This window comes from Tursiops truncatus, chromosome 10, assembly GCF_011762595.2.
Source record: "Tursiops truncatus isolate mTurTru1 chromosome 10, mTurTru1.mat.Y, whole genome shotgun sequence".
NCBI classification, from domain to species: Eukaryota; Metazoa; Chordata; class Mammalia; order Artiodactyla; family Delphinidae; genus Tursiops; species Tursiops truncatus.
Window position 1 is genome coordinate 12,873,945 of NC_047043.1, and position 17,174 is coordinate 12,891,118.

General features: G+C 42.7%; 1 protein-coding gene across 26 annotated transcripts in view; it reads right to left on the reverse strand.

Annotated features, from left to right (window-relative positions):
• The window catches only part of ATXN1 (ataxin 1), a 398,514-nt gene that overhangs the window by 352,041 nt on the left and 29,299 nt on the right, over window positions 1-17,174 (reverse strand). Inside the window, exon 1 of one of the 26 annotated variants that reach the window (XM_019944936.3) lies at window positions 7,881-10,679. The exons of the other annotated variants lie outside the window; for them this stretch is intronic. The gene's annotated coding sequence lies outside the window, so the exon portion shown is untranslated. Of the gene's footprint in view, window positions 1-7,880; window positions 10,680-17,174 lie in introns of those variants that run through there. 26 annotated transcript variants of the gene reach the window in all.

The following is a 17,174-nucleotide window of genomic DNA, read 5'->3' on the forward strand; positions in this document are numbered from 1 at the left end:
TGAAGAAGCTCTATTTCAGTGTGTTGCCAGGGCTTATCATCTGTAAACCGTAAAACTCCCAACGTTCCACCTCCAAAAGTAGGAGGCGAGTACTCACACAGGCAACTGGAAAATCTGAGTTCAGTTTCTGGCTCTCCCACTAAGAAGCTCTGTGACCTTTACGCAAGTCTCATTCTTTCTCTAATCCTCCATTTGTTCACCGAATTTGGGTGGGAGGAGTGGGACTTCGAGTTCTTCCCTGTTGCAATTCTATGACTTGCAAATTCTACAGACCAAGGTTGGCAAACATTTTCAGAAGTGCACCCAATAGTAAATATTTCAGGCTTTGTGTTGGCTTACCATCCCTTTCACAGCTACTCAACTCAGGTCTGTAGTTAAACTGCAAAAGCACCCGCAGACATTAGATCAATGAATGGACATGGCTGTGTTCCAATAAAACTTTACAAAAACAGGCAGCCGGCCAGATATGGCCCACAGGCCATAGTCTGCCCACGCCTGCTCTGGGCAGATGCCTCCATGTTGCTGTGCAGTTCCCAGTGCTTGATCTGAAGATATAATTCATGGGGTGTTTTATTGCAAAGTCTCTGAGTGTCTTATAAAGAATACAACAAGGAGGATAACAAGATACATACCACCACTCCCCCCCCCCCCCAGGAACCTGGAAACGGCGAAAAGAGATGGCCAAGTCAAAGGTTTACGGTAAGAACTAGACTTAATGGCTTAGAATATGCACATACCAAGTCAATGAAGAAAGCAACATACCACCACCACTGCCCCCTGCCCCAGCCAGTACCTGTGAATTACATTCATATATTTAAGAAAAGATTGTGTCTTCAGAAGGGGGCACGGGCTGGCTCAGCCAGGGAAATAGAGTCCCTAAAGCAAACGTGGGCAGTGTCAAGCTGTTGGGGGGAAGAAAGTGGCTTCACTGGCTAGACCACCCTAGCGAGATGACTATGGCCAACGACTGAAGGGTTTTTGGTCCCACTAGAAAAACATCCTTCTCCTGAGATGAACAGAGAAGCAGACTGTGTTAGATGGGTGCTACTGAACCCACTTCCTTGCTCACGAAGCAATTACCTAACTCCCTATAAAACGTTTCTCGAGGAGACGTGGGAGATGCAGGTAGCAGTAGTATAACCCCTACTGCTACCTGCATCGAGAGAGCAGCAATTTCTCAAGGTGAATCAATAGAGTAGCTCCCAGCTACGATTTACATTCCACGGTAGCTTGACACAGAGCAGGCGCTGGTCGTGGGGACCTGAGGGTACATTAGTGATGTGTTTCACTGTGAATTACCACGCCAGCATAACGGTGCCAGCTCCAGCTAGACGTTACTTAGCTCTGAGTCAGTGTGGCAAGCCCTGGACACAGACCTGAAGCCACCTCTGGGCTGAGGGGCTAAGGGTGGCAAGCGTGTGGAGACCCAGCCGGCCCTCTCTGACGGCCTGGCTGGCATACCACTTTCAGCTCTGCTCACTTTCAACTGGTTCCTGCAGTCCTTATGGGACACTGAAGCCAAAGCACTGGCTGCTTCAGGACAGAGTTTATGTTTGCATCCCTATGTACGTGTACAATGAAAATTGGCAGCAGATCTAAGTAAATAATCTAAAAACCGGAGCTAAGTCAAAACAAGCAACAGGCAAGTACTCACAGTCCTAATCAGCGACTGGCACAGCTGTGACCATAAAGTGTGATGAAGTTCATGTAAGGTTTATTTAAAAACCTCAATTGTGGCAAAGGGTCAGTGATGTCCAGAAAATGCTAGCTCTTTTGCCCTGCTGAAAAACAAAGGCTCAGTACTGAAGTCGGAGAAGTTTTAGCCACAAAAATATGACAATGAATTGTGCCTGGTAATATGCCTGGAGTAAAATGAAACAGAGGGCACCAGAAGGTCAGGGCCTGCTTCCCTAAATCATGCCAGGATATGCGAGGCCAAACGGCCCCAGACCAAGGAGGAAAATCAGAGCTCACTGCGAAGGAGACGGAGTATGAAGCACCTCCTTTCCTGTTCACTGTGACACGATCCAGTTTCCTCCTTCTGTTCCAGAACTTCTAACCTACAGGTCATGCTCACAGTCACAGAAGAGCCGATGGAATAAGTGAGTTCCCAAGGAAAACGCTTACTTTCCCATTTGCAGTGTGTTTCACTGGCAATGCTGTGCTCTGAGGCACGATCCAAGTAAGAATTAAATATGATATGCTCGTTGGTCAATTATCAAAATGTAAACTAACGGCTATAGCGGACACCATCTGAGCTGCCAAGAATGTGAACACTGTGATTCTAGTAGGAAAGAACACTCCCCGCCCTGCTTGGTCTTCGGCTACGTTTGCCCTTGACTACAACATGCTCACCTATGTGTGTGTATAATGTAGACACAAAGATGACCGTGAACTTTGGAGCCTAGCTTTTCACTTGGAATTTCCAAGGAGGAATTCCACTTAGCCTAAGTGCAGCTATGCAGCAAGATAAAGTTGTCATTTTCTAAGTATTTCTACCTATCAAAATTTTGGAAGTGGCCTTCTTTCCCTGACCATCGTACTTCTTGGGGACGGTGTATTAATTTCCCATCACATTTAACGTAGTGCCTTGCGTAAAATGAGTATTCAATAAACAGCTGCAGGGCTGACCTCACAGTATCAATACCAATGAACAGAAATCCGGCCTTCCAAGTAACTTTATAACATAAGCCAAATGCTACATAACAGAAAATGTTAGTGGCTCTGTAGTCCTCATTCTCCTTATATGGAAAACGATGAAGTATTTCAATATTAAAAACTCCCCAGGGCAGAGTGAACATGCCTATCTTTCTATACCCCCCAAAGCAGAGGACGAAAGAGCAAGTTTACTTCACTTGTGCAGATTGAGAAATCACCTTTTAAATTCATGCTAAACAGCTAAATGGAGCAGCAGACTGTCAGAAACTGTCAAGTGAAATAATTATTGATTGGAGCATTAAAATTAAAAATGAATGTAGGTTAATAGACGAAGATGGCTTGAAGAAAAAGCATATAATCTAAAACTAGAAAAATCAGACAGTGCATCTGCCAGTCAGGCTTGTCGGGCTTAGAATGAAAGAAAACGATGATAATAATGAAAAAAACTTAAGCACACATGGCCTTTGTGAAGGCCTAGGATAACGGAGCCAGGCTCTCCTGATGGCCCGCACCCGACTTGCCCTCCCCTCCCTCAGACATTGACATAAAGGCCGGGAGCTGGGCTGAGAGACTGAAATTGGTGGTCATCAGCTCAGTGATCTTCATCCTAATGGACTCAATCATGGCCTCCACTCCGTGACAACCCTCCTCCTGGAGAGGGGTGTCCTTCAATAATACCCATCCCTGGACCGACAAAGCTCAAACGTACGGCTATACTGAGCTGCAGATCCATGTGTGTAAGTTAACGAACGCCCAGCATCTCCACTTCTCACAGTTTACATACCCAAAACAGAACTCTGGAGGGCACCACCACTGCCCCAGCCTCTTCCTGAACCAGTCTTCCCCTTCTCCGTGAAGGGCACCACCATCCTGGATGTTCTCTTTTCTTTCCTCGCGATTTCTAATCCATCAAACAAATGCCCTCTGCTCCCCTGTGATGCAGAACTGAAATCCACCCGTTGCTCTCCATCTCCCCCGCTACCCTGGGCCTCTGCAATAGCCCCTCAGCCGTCTCCCTGGTTGATTCTTCATCCACCTACAACTATTCTCCCACAGCACCCGAGCCATCTTTTCAGAACAACGGAGATGCCGTCACTCCCTCTGCTTAAATGTCATCCATGGTTCCTGTAATGGGTTGAACGGTGGGCCCCAAAAAGATGTGCTCATGTCCCAGAGCCTGTGACTATGATCTTTTGTGGAAAAAGGGTTTCTGCAGACGTGCTTAAGGATCTCGAGATGAGATCATCCTAGATTACCTGCGTGGGCCCTAAAACCAACGACCAGTGTCCTTACAAGCGACAGAAGAGGACAAGACACAGACGCAGATGAGAAGGCCGTGTGAACACAGAGGTAGAGACTGGAGTGATGCTTCCGCAAGCCAAGGAATGTCTGGAGTCACCAGAAGCTGGAAGAGACAAGGAAAGATTCTCCCCCGGTGCCTTCAGAGAGACAGTGTGTGACAGCTTGATTTCAGACTTCTCCCCTCTAGAGTTGTGAGAGAACAAATTTCTGTTGTTTTAAGTCATCAAGTTTGTGGTAATTTGCTAGGGCAGCCCTAATTCAGTCTCCTAGCACACGTAGAATAAAATCGAAGTCCTCTGGCCTCTCATGCCAGAATTAAAGGCTCTTCCTGACGTCAGGGCATTTGCTCAGCCATTCTCTCCACCTGCAGTGCTCTTCTGCTGATTTCCATCTCACCCCCCAGCACTCCTACACATCACTGAGGTCTCTGCACAAATGTTACATCTTATGAAAGGCTTTCCCTGACTTCCCCAAATAAAATCATCCTCTTGCAGCCACCATCACTCTCTTTCCCCTAACGTACCCTGCTCTGATTTTTGTCTGAAATACAGAGTACGCTTACGGATTTACTAGTAATCTGTGTCCCCTACAAGAAGGTAAGCTCTCCGAGGGCAGGGGCTCAACACTGCATTCGTTCGGTTATATACCTACCCAGTGTACACATTATACTTGGCACCGAGGAAACGGTCAATAAATATCTAGTTGCATAAAAAGGAATAAATTATTTTTCTTTTCTTCAGCTAAATTAGAAACCTGACTTGATAGCACCATCAAGAGATACTTAAGATTTTCTCTCTGTTACAAGTCCAACAGGCTACCATGATTTTTGAGACTCTCTGAGGGTTACAACCATTCACCCACTCTCTTCTATCAAAACGCAGTTGATAAAGTGTGGCTTTTCCACTTTTATTACTAGAGTCAAGATAAAGCACAGCGTAAAGGAGAGGCCTAGATCCTCTAGCTACCAGCCATGTGACCTTAGGTAAATAACTGCTCTCTTTGAGCCCAGAGAATGGAATGCTGAAACTTGCTATGTCTGTACCCACAGGATGGCCCTGAGAACCAACTGAGGTCATTTATTCAACAAAATATTTCTTCAGATATTGTGCAGGCCAGATGTTGTGCCAGCATGGTGACACAGCCAGAACTCAGACAAGGAAGGTCTGCCCTTACCAAGCGCAGAGCCAAGTGTACAGTTTTGTAAACTGTAAACTGTGCAAATGTAAAGGGGGGCGCAATGTGTGCCGGACACTCCAATGTAATCAGCTCCCCACTTCCAAACTGTTCAAGGCCTCCTGCTCCGCATACTTCTTAACACAAACATAAACCAGAAGACAGGTCTGCAAAGATACTGATTACCCTCTTGGCTCAATCACTCGCACATTTCCCAAAGGCACCTCATTTGTCCCCCGCGGAGCAATTTCTAACACAGAAAAAAATCAGGAGCTACCATGAACAAGGTTACAGCACCTCGTCATCTCAGAACGGGGATGCGACAAACCACAAGATGTTATTTTTTCGTTATCTCAAAATAAACACACTGTGTTTTAAACATGTACCAGGTGGGTTTGCAATGCCAACTTAACGTAGTTCATCCGTGGCCATGTCACGGTCATTTTTTTTATTAAAGTGTAGTTGATTTACAATGTTAGGTTAGTTTCAGGTGTACAGCAAAGTCATACATACACATATATATTCTTTTTCAGATTCTTTTCCATTATAGGTTATTACAAGATATTGAGTATAGTTCCCTGTGCTGTACAGTAGGTCCTTGTTGTTCATCTATTTTATCAACTCACAGACATAAAAAACAAATTTATGGTTGTCATCGTCATTTTTAATTGTGTAAAAAAGATAACCCATGGCTTGTTTTCTGTAACTCATACTTAACATCTTACCCTCGAAGATATCCGGACCTTTCAATTTTACATTAGTGGTTCTTATAGAACTTTGGAGGGACAGAGAATTCTTTGAGGATCTGGTGAAAGCTACAACCCTCGCCCCAGAAAAACACATATTCGTATAACATCATGTAAATAGTTACCGGGGAGCCGTGGGGCATTCTGAGAAAGTCCAGTGACCATAAATGCAGACTCCCCACCATCTTACTGCAGTGTCAGCCCATGGGTGCCTCGCCCAGCCTCCTCCCCTGATCACCCACCTGTATTTCTCTCCCCTTCTCTCCTCTTGTATGAGTGCCGAACCCACAGTAAATATTAATTTTAAAAATCCAAAATAATAGTTAAAAACTTAAGCTTAAACAGAGAAAATGTCAAATTATAAAGCATCTGAGTCATTATAGTAACCAAACCTGATTCTATACCAGCTTTGCTAAGCACTATTAATAGTTTCTATAATTTAGGTTTAATTTAATGTTTTCTAAAATTAAGGTTCTGTCACTCAAGTTCTTTAAATGAATAAGTTAATGCATCTAACTTGCTAAAGTTGAACATATAGTGTTGCTTCCCCTGCTCTGTGAGTAACAACACCAGCAGTAAGTGTGAGTAACAATACTAGCAGTAAGTGTGAGTAACAATACTAGTTTCCTACTCTGCTCAAAAGCTTTGTTACAGTTAGGAGTTAAAAGAAAAAAATTTTTTTAAACTATGTAAGATTTTTTCTTCCAAAAAAGGTACAAAGAATTTTTATCCAGGAACTTTAAATGTGCACTGTCATGCATAAAGTTGTCTTTAAATAAGGTTGGTATGCTACATTTTAAATACTTAAGGTTATGTTCATATAAATATTTATGCAGGCTTCTTTATTTCTAAGAAGAATTCTACCAAGGATTAAAAGCCAGTGCCATGATTTATAAATCATTTCACCTAAAAATTCTAAACTTTGAATTCTTTAAAGTTATTTTCCAATAGAAGAGGCCATTCCTTCAAGAGACAGAGTGACATACTATATTATCTTTCTTTCATACTTCAAGATCTCAGGTGGGCCATCTCTGGGGACATTTTCACTTTATAAAAAAGACGCCTTTTTGTCATCCTTTAAAAGGCAGTCTATCCTTACACACTTAAAATGAGTTCAATTACCCACAGTCGGATTGCACAAAACTTATTACTATAAATCATCTACCAAAAAACAAGCTATGATAATTTCTTAATCCTAAAAGAAGGGCTAAGAGACAAAATTCAAATGCAATCTTTTAAAGATAAGATAAAATTGCTACATATCATCCCTTTAGTTAAACCTTTTATTTATAAATCTAGCAAATTTCCCTGTGTAGACTAAATTTCCTTAAGCTTTTCTGGACAAATTCCCTGCATTCAACAGCATAAGTTCCAATGTTTAGTCAGAAAAGAGGCTATGGAGCATTAAGATAATTACACAATCTGAACTTCTAAGTATATATATTTTTTAAATTAATAACATAGTGTACTTCCTTGCTTAGAAGGAAATTTAAATTACAAAGAATCTGACTTTCAAAATTCCTGAACGCCAAAGCCATTAAAAACAGCCCGTGAGCCATGGAGCTTCACGAAACATTTATCACAGTATAACATTTCTGTAATACGAAAGTTTCTGGCCATCACGTAATTTCAAATTCATGTCCATGTTCACTCCATCCACAGTGTTTTTTAGCATAAAACTAAAGCGTGTTGATTCCGGTATAAATCATAAAAGAGACTATGAGGAATGTTCAAAGTAACCTCAACCATGATGACTTCACATTCAAAAGATTTTTCTCATGTTAATAACATTTAAATCTTTGCCTCTGTCTGACTCAACACGCCTCAGACTGGAAGGTGAACCAAATAAGCTCCTCCAGCCAGGTGTGGGAAAAACTTCACTGTCCTAAGTACAAAGTGGATAGCCGTCCATTTTTCAACTGGACAGGCTAAACATGGGCACATTTCATGAGACACTGAAACAGGCAAGGAGGAAAAAACAAACAAACAAAAAAAACTTACCTCCAATTCCTCAGTAGGAATCTAAAGAAAATTCATGAAATCTCAGCAGGTTCTTTAAGGTGTCTTTTTGATTAATGGGAAATCCAAAGTCCCCAGGCATTCAGATTCTGTGGGCGTCAATGTTCTCCTCCAAGCACTTATGGTCATAAAGGAGCTGTAACATCTTCTTCCATGACAATGGCCTCTAATCAAATCAAGTGTTCACCCTCAGATAAGCTAGGACCTGGGACCTGGAACCCTTTGTTGCAGTGTTTGCACCTGGACTAACCTCTCCTTGAGCAACAGAATACAAAGAAACTATATGGGACTAAAAATAGCTGCGTCCATGTGCAGTTGGGGCAAACTACAGACAACAAGATACAAAAAGCCAACTGCCACTTCTGAGGATCCAGGAGCAAAAGCAGGGTACTGGGCATGCCCCCTGCACACAGCACCACCAAAGGGGCAAGAAGACCGCCTAAGCCGCCCCTCCAGCCTGACCCCTGGACCCATCCCTACCCTCGCCACATGTAAGGAACCAGATCACCCCTCCTTGGGGAGTGAGCAAGGGAACCTGTTGTTTTTGCTCCCTTCTGCTGCCGCAGGGGCCCCAGAAAAGCCTCACCTGAATTTCTTGTCTGGCCTCTTATCATTTTCTACTGATAAGAATCCCGGTCAGTAATGATCCTTGGGAGGGTATAATTTTACTCCATCCACCACCACCAGAGCAAGCAACTCCATGAATAGGGTGGATGGAAATAGTCCCTGGAGCTGACTATAATCTCATTGTGACAGAAAAATTCCGATGTAGGGTGGATGGAAATAGCCCCTGGAGCTGACTATAATCTCACCGTGATAGAAAAATTTCGATGGGCCACTCGATGAGACAGACGAGGGTTGTACACGGATGAGCAGTACCTGGGCAGCACTCCTTCTTAGCACTGTGCAGATTCACATCTTCCCCAGCAAGGTCAAGGCCCAGGGCTATTCCCAATTAGACCAGAGAAAGACAGGAAGTAGAGAAGCCCGAGGTCACCTTGGGGTTCCCAAACAAATGCACTCATTTTAACTAGTCAAACCTGTTGATCAGTAATGGTCCACTTGAGGGAAGGAAGGTCAAAAGATTGAAAATAATTTACTTAGTAAGTTTTAAAGAATGAAAGTGCATCTACGGTTTCCACCCCACAATCCCTTGGACAATTAAAATGAAAAGCACATTCATGTCTTTTTGCTTTACATGGTGTATCTTGCTTTGTATCTGTTGGACACTGGACGCCTTCTCTAGAGCCTTCTTAAGCAAGAAAGCACAGTTTTCTGTTTACTCAGGTTTCCAGAACTGCTATTTATTACTCCACTACAGCGTGTTTTCATTCCAGAGGAGTGTGATTGTTAATTTGTTATTGCGAGTTTCTTAAGGAGTCAAAACATCCAGAGAAAAGCATGAGCTACACGGGGCAATAAAGGCTAGAAAATGTCTCAACAACATGGAAATGACTCGCTGCCTGAAGATCTGAGGCTTAAGAAACACTCTACCCCTCAATTCACGGTAAATTTGTTCGGATGAAACAGAAAACAGCTCGGACCAGTTTTCAAATCAGAAACCAAATTCAGAAAAACATCTAACTTGAAATATCCTATGAAGAAGACTTATAAACTATGTTTCCCTCCTCTCTCTAATCAGTGAGGTCAATTATCACTTGCACTCAGGGTACATATTTGGTTACTGCCTACTCCCACCTTCTCTCCTCCAACAAAACTTTTGCCCAGATAAGGGAGAGAGTCGTCTCCATACAAACGGACTACACTCAGGCCAGCATTCTTCTGCACCATTTTTAAAAAAAGAGGACAAAGCATCCAAGGGAAGCCTAAGCATTTCTATGAGGAAAGACTCCATAAATGCAGACCTTTTTGATCAATTCAGATCCCAGTGCACAAGGAGCAAATACACAGGGGCAGGAATGATCGGTAAATATTTGCTAAATAAAAGCAGCTGGCGTTTCTCTATCCTCTTGACCCCGTGTCCAGCAAGTTCCCCTTCCCCACCACACCCAGAGACGTTTTCCTTTTGGTTATAACATGGAAGCCAATCACTGGATTAAGATGAAATACTAGGAAGGAGCTCTTCACACTCAGTGAACTATAAAAAGTTGGGGGTGGGGTGTTCCCAGTAATATTCAAAGAGGTTTCAGTATAAACCTTAGTGTCACTGCTAAGCTGAATCAGAAAACATCTAAGGTCACAGAACTCATCTTTGAGGACGATGCCAATTATCATTTTTCAATACAAATTACCAAGACCTCTTGAACACGATTATGTATGACACAGAATAATTTCTTAACAGGGTCCTGTTTCAGGTGGCTCTCCCAAGAGTTCAAGCCATATGGAGCCTAATTAAATAGTCAACTTATTCCCTCCTTGGTCTGAACTTGTATGACATAATATTTCAAAGGCTATTTTTTTCCAGAGAGTAATTCACTTGAAAACATAGTGGCTTATTACCAAAAGCCTCCTCAATTATGAAGTCATTCCTCTCATGTACGAAGACGGTTACAGCCATAAATAAATGGCCAAATTCCATTCCGTCTCTTTCTATCTCTCCCTCCCCTCTCTCTTGCCCTAGTAAATTTAAGATCAGTAAGTTCAAAATTTTCAAATATTCATAAAATCATAAAGTAAATGGATGCCTTAAATATGATAAAGGAACAATCAATGTATTTATTTTATTTTTGCTGTACGCGGGCCTCTCACTGTTGTGGCCTGTCCCATTGCAGAGCACAGGCTCCGGACACGCAGGCTCAGTGGCCATGGCTCACGGGCCCAGCCGCTCCGCGGCACGTGGGATCTTCCCGGACCAGGGCACGAACCCATGTCCCCCGCATCGGCAGGCGGACTCTCAACCACTGCGCCACCAGGGAAGCCCGGAACTATCAATTTTTGATCCAGATGTAGATAATTAGGGAAGAGGAATAAATGAAATGCATAAATAATGCCAAAATATTAAGACGATGGTAGAAATTTCAGCTACTGTGTGTATATGTATATATATCAATTCTCCTAACATACCAAAAATAATAATAAGTGCTCGGTAAATTGGGTTCAGATAAGATGCCTAATATGAATAAGAAAATAAGCCCAAATTATAAACTTTTAAAAAGAGATATAGTTTCAAAGAAGCAGACACACAGATAGAGAAAACAAACTAGTGGTTACCAGTGGGGAGGAGGGAGGGGGAAGGGGCAAGATAGAGGTAGGGGGTTAAGAGGTACAAGCTACTATTTATAAAATAAGCTATAAGGATATATTGCACAACACGGGAAATACAGCCAATATTTTATAATAACTATAAATAGAGTATAACCTTTAAAAATTGTGAACTCACTATACCGTACCCCTGTAACTTATACAATACTGTACATTAACTAAACTTCAATTAAAAAAAGATATAGTTTTAAATCTCTTAAGTACTTACAGAAGAACTTCAAAATGAGCAATAAATTATTAAGTGAATACACTATGAGAGCTTTATATTTATATTATATAGAATAGCAATGCATGCAAACAGGGACTTCTAAAGTGCTTTCTTATGTACTCTTTTCCTTTCTGAGGTACTCAATATTTTGTCTGTGATATAATTTGTATTACTTTTTAGCACAGAAAATCTTTTTACACTGGCAAATTACTAATATAAACTCAGATGTGGACACGAATTCAGACCACGAAAGGATCAAAACCAACAAAATTTCTGTCCAATGAAAGTGAAACCTTCATCATGTAGACTGTTTCTTCCATTCACCAAGCAGAGATGCTACTGGGCACAAAAATAACTAAAGCTGTCCTGAGCAACTGGAGAGTGGACATTCGTTCACTCCTTCTACACAGATTTATGCACATCTGTACTACTCTCAAACGATGAAGCGGCAAGGGAAAATTTAGAGGTCACTTAGTCCAGACCCTCATTTTACCTGCAAAGCTCTGAGGATTAGAGAGATCAAATGCCGTGAGCATGCTGAGTTTATTAGAGAGAAGGAAGCAGGTTCCTTTCCTCCCTGATCCTTGCTCTTTCTGCCTCACTGCCCTGGACCCTGAGAGGCGGCAAGAGCCCCCAGTCACATGGAGGCTGACTGGGAAGCAGGACCTCTAAGAAACGGAATGAAGCAATAATGACACGATAAAATGAGCTGTGCAGACAAGTACACAGGAACTGAGGGAAGTGGGGAAGGAGACTGGTTTAGGCTGAAATAGCTGGGGAAACCTTTCCGTCCTGGAGAAGGGGAGGCTCATGCTGGACGTTCACGGCAGGGCAGAATGTGGGAGTAAAGGCAGAGGGGTGAGGGAAGAATCTGAGCCAAGCCTGGTGGTCAGAAATAAACACGATATGCACAGGCAAAGGCTGAGACCTGGGGTGGACACCAGGTTATGTCCACACTCTCTACCACCCTCGGTCACCCTCTCACCCACGCCACCACCACCACCTCCCACATGCCTGTTACTTTGCCCTAAACACTACACAGATAAATTAGAAAACCCCAAAGGAGAACAATAACATGAAAACAGTACTAAGCATCAACAGCATTTACCAGGTACCAAGTGCTCTTCTAAGTGTCTTACATATATTGATTTATTTAATCCTCATGCTGATTATAATCCCCACTTTTCAGATGAAGAAACTGGGGCATTAAGTGACTTGACCAAGCTAGTAAGTGCCAGGGCTGGTATTCGTATCACAGGAAATACAAAATCCTGGGATATCCAACGATAACCGAACACACAGGCATAACAGGCCAAGTTTAAATAGCAGCTTCAGAATAGCTTGGCACCCTGTTCCCTATCACATAGCCTTTATCCCTTCCTGTTCTCCTGATAATTCAGTCCCAATTGCTAAGGATTCTTAAGGCTGCTGTCACACCTCCAGGGCTACTTCCAAAAGCCCAGGAGAGCTGATCCAAGTGGTACCTCAGCAATCCAAACACAGTGGACATCTGAGACAAGCCCTTCTACAGAGAGATGGCTGCCATCTGGCAACTGAGAACGAATTTCAAAACCATCCTCCCTTTTTGTACAAAGTATCTGGCCATGGAGTTTGTTATCAGCAGAACCAGGATTAAAAACTGTGACCTTGGACTTCCCTGGTGGCGCAGTGGTTAAGAATCCGCCCGCCAATGCAGGGGACACGGGTTCAAGTCCTGGCCTGGGAAGATTCCACATGCCGCGGTGCAACTAAGCCCATGCGCCACAACTACTGAGCCTGTGCTCTGCAGGCCACAACTACTGGAGCCCGCGCACAGCAACGAAGACCCAACGCAGCCAAAAATAAAATAAATTTTTAAAAAAATTGTGACCTCTGTCTCTTCTCTCTCTCACCCTTATTCTCCCAAGGCGTGTATTTGTATTTTTGGCAAAGCAGCCAAAGGGAAAACATCACAGGAGCCTTCTTGTAGGGTTCGAGGTAAAATGAGTAACAGCTGGACGGAAAGAGCAAAGGGAAAGTGAGTCATGGATACGGTGCTAAATCTATAAGCTTTTTCTCTGGCTTTCTTTGAAATGTTTTCTTTAAGCTCAGAGCTGGAGGCTTATATTTACACACGGCACAACTCCACCTGAGACTCCAGAGTTAGGCTCTCAGTAACATGGAAAGCTCATAACCTTTTGTTCAAATTGCAGCATCTGGACCTGCAGTACTTATGTCCCTTTTACAACAATGTAACCTTACATGAGGCAATTTAACTGCCAGGGCTTGACCAGGGAGATGTGGGTTAGGGGGACCTATCAGCGACTGGTTTCCTGAGACCCGACAACTTCCTGCAATGATGTGTGGCTCTGGGCACCACAAACTAAAAAGCCCTCCTTTGATTCTCAATCCCCATGGTTATATCTTACTTCCACCTATGGATTCTGGTCCTTCCAGCCGATTGCTGACACGCTAGGAAGGGGAAACAGGCCCACTGACCGTAAGTCACAAGGGTACTTAAGTGTTTTGTGCTTGCTAGTGTTTCAGGCATGTTAAGTGTTGGACACTCTTCTTCCTTACTCCCCGGATGAATGAAAAACCACTGAGATCACTGCAGGGGTAGCAACAGACTAAAGAGAAATAAACTTTTTAAAATAAATAACAACTTGGAATACCCTTTTAAAAATAAAATTAAATGTCTTTGTATATTAAATGATATTTGTTACTGCTCGATTACAATTTAAATTGTAACATTCTAAAGGAAAAAAAATCCCTCTATATAAGGTGGAACTTATAAAAAAAAAGTCTGAACACAAAGCTTTCTGGAATTAAAAGGTAAAACTATATATATATATTTTTTTTAATTCTACAAAATACAGGAAGAGTATTAGAATAAAACCCTCTACATTTCTTAGGAGCCATGTGTACCAAGACTTATTTATAGTACCCTACATAAGGCTTGCATTCATGCCCACGGCTCTTTTATAATAAAATTTTCCTTCAAGTTCTCCTTTTGTTGTGAACTTGTTATTGCCTTCCCACTGGCTATACACAACCACACATGTCTTTCAAAAGCTAACTGAAGCACAGAGAAGTTAAACATGATTTATTCAAGGTCAACTCCCCAGTCAGTGGCAAAGCCATAAATACAGCCTCTCCACCGCAGAGCGTTCTGGGTGCTGGGCCACACTGCACCGTGAAGTTTTGACTCTTGATTGCTGTTTTCAAAATTCCCTTGGGTAGGGGCTTCCCTGGTGGCACAGCGGTTAAGACTCCACGCATCCACTGCAGGGGGAATGTGTTCGATCCCTGGTCGGGGAACTAAGATCCTGTAAGCTGCGAGGCACGGCCAAAAAACAAAAAAAAAAAAACAGGGTGGACAGAATGAACAAAATAAGAAGATAAGAAGGCTTCCCTGGTGGCGCAGCGGTTGACGGTCCGCCTGCCGATGCAGGGGACACGGGTTCGTGCCCCGGTCCGGGAGGATCCCACATGCCGCGGAGCGGCTGGGCCCGTGAGCCATGGCCGCTGAGCCTGCGCGTCCGGAGCCTGTGCTCCGCAGCGGGAGAGGGCACAGCAGTGAGAGGCCCGTGTACCGCAAATAAAAAAAAAATTCCCTTGGGTATTTTACAGCGGCTCATGTTGACAAGCTAGAAGGAAGCAGCTTTTAACAAACTTCATTAACATTGCACAATTTCACATTCTTGGACCTATCACACATACCAATTCGTTTTTAACATAGGCATTTAAAACTCCCTTTAAGACACTGTACAATTGACTCAAATATATATGAATGGGACAGGATTTAGTAGCCTAAAGTATATCCTGTTTTCTTCCCATTAAATGCAGCTGAATCACAGTGCATGGTAAGCAGTTGGTGCAAAAAGAAATGCTCTGCAGTTAGGGCAGCACTCAACTGCACTAGACCCCGTCCTAGGATAAGAATCGCATGAACAGTGCCTGGCAAGGGTGAAAAGGCGGCTCTGGGAGTGCAACATGCATTGGCGGGGGGGGGGGGGGGGGGGGGGGGGGGACGACACATCACAAGTACTGAGCTGCACTGAGAAATGAGGGCACCAGAGCTATCGTAAAAAAACACTCACAAGCGTGTGCAGATTAAACAGATAACAAGAGGGATTTTTTTCTTTCCGTTTTATAAAAAGGGAGGTCATTCCTCTCGCTTTCAGGACCTTAAAAATTAAACCAGAGTAGCCAAGGGCTGGAAGGCTTTGAAGAGAGCCTCGAGCATACTTCAGGACCTTAAAACCGGGAGAAACCTAACCCCAGGGAGTTGTTTACTCTGCTTTCTGCTACCACACTCCAAGACAACTTGATCGAACAAACGGGCATTTTATTTTGCTGCTATACCTCTATCATGAAAAAGCTCATTTGCCATTTTATTTTTATCTAATCATGCTGGCTGTTTTTTGTCTGTCTCTCTCTCCCGTCTACCCCCATCCCACCTACACTGGCATTCTCTGTGGTCAAAGAATCTGTTTCAGTATTAGTGTTCAATATAACAAATGTCAAGTAAACACTCTACACATTTCCTGTGCTATTTAAAGCATCCTAAGCAATTATTTGCTCTAAAGTATTAAAGTGTAAATTTTCTTAGCTGTGCCAATTCTTATAGTAATAGCTGTCACAGAACCGTACTTAGAATACTCAAATGCAGCTTTTAAATCAGCTACACTCTTAGGCTACATTTGCCAAGATTTTTCTAGTTTCCATATTTTTACAGCATGTTTTTGAGACAATGTACAAAACTGCAACAAAGTGTCATATGTAGCTCTTTTTTTCATATTTTAAGTTATTAGTAGGCACATTGGTATCTTTGAGCATAGCTTTTTCTCTAAGCAAAAAGATGAGAGAGAGAAGATATAGACAGACACATATGCACACTTTAACCTCAATACCATACTGCTTTTTATTACAGGCCAAAATTGTGACCTTTGAAAAAAATCACATTTGATAAAGCTCCAAATCATACAGTTAGTTCATAAAAGGGCCCCTAACATTAGTTCTGTAAAGAGTGCCTGCTATATCTATACCTACAAACACATGCAACGCCAGAAAAAATTAATACAAGACATACATATATAAATGTGTATGTGCAAATGACTACATACAGATACACACATATGCCTTTATAAGCACTTTTATGTTCAACTAGATGTGATTATTTTTAATCTTTTAAATTCATTACATATTTTTGTAATGACATGGGAGTAACTTAAAAGTAACCTAGCTCTAAGCCCTTAATAGCTAAGAGTGCATTAAATTGCTACCTTCTCCTACAGAATTGCATGACCCTTGGAAAAAATTTCATGCAACAGGGTACCATTTGCAAACAAAAACCAAAAACCTCCTTTGCTTATTTTTTTTTTTTTTTTTTTTTTTTTTTGCGGTACGTGGGCCTCTCACTGTTGTGGCCTCTCCCGTTGCGGAGCACAGGCTCCGGATGCACAGGCTCAGCGGCCATGGCTCACGGGCCCAGCCGCTCCGCGGCATGTGGGATCTTCCCGGACCAGGGCACGAACCCGTGTCCCCTGCATCGGCAGGCGGACTCTCAACCACTGCGCCACCAGGGAAGCCCTGCTTATTTTTTTAATGTAGTTAATTATTAGAATGTACTTTTCAACTGATGAAAGAATTATATTATTCCCACCAGGCCCGAACCCATTTTGATTTTTACATATTGTACAAGGTATTTACTACTTGCTGAAAGACAGCATTCAAGCATTAGGGGACAACAAGGTTACACTATCTTAACATGTTCTACTCAATGGCTTCTGATTGTGTTATGAAGTGCCTGCACATTGGTTACCAAAAACGTTTCGCTATTTTAAGAGTCACACTATCAAGGA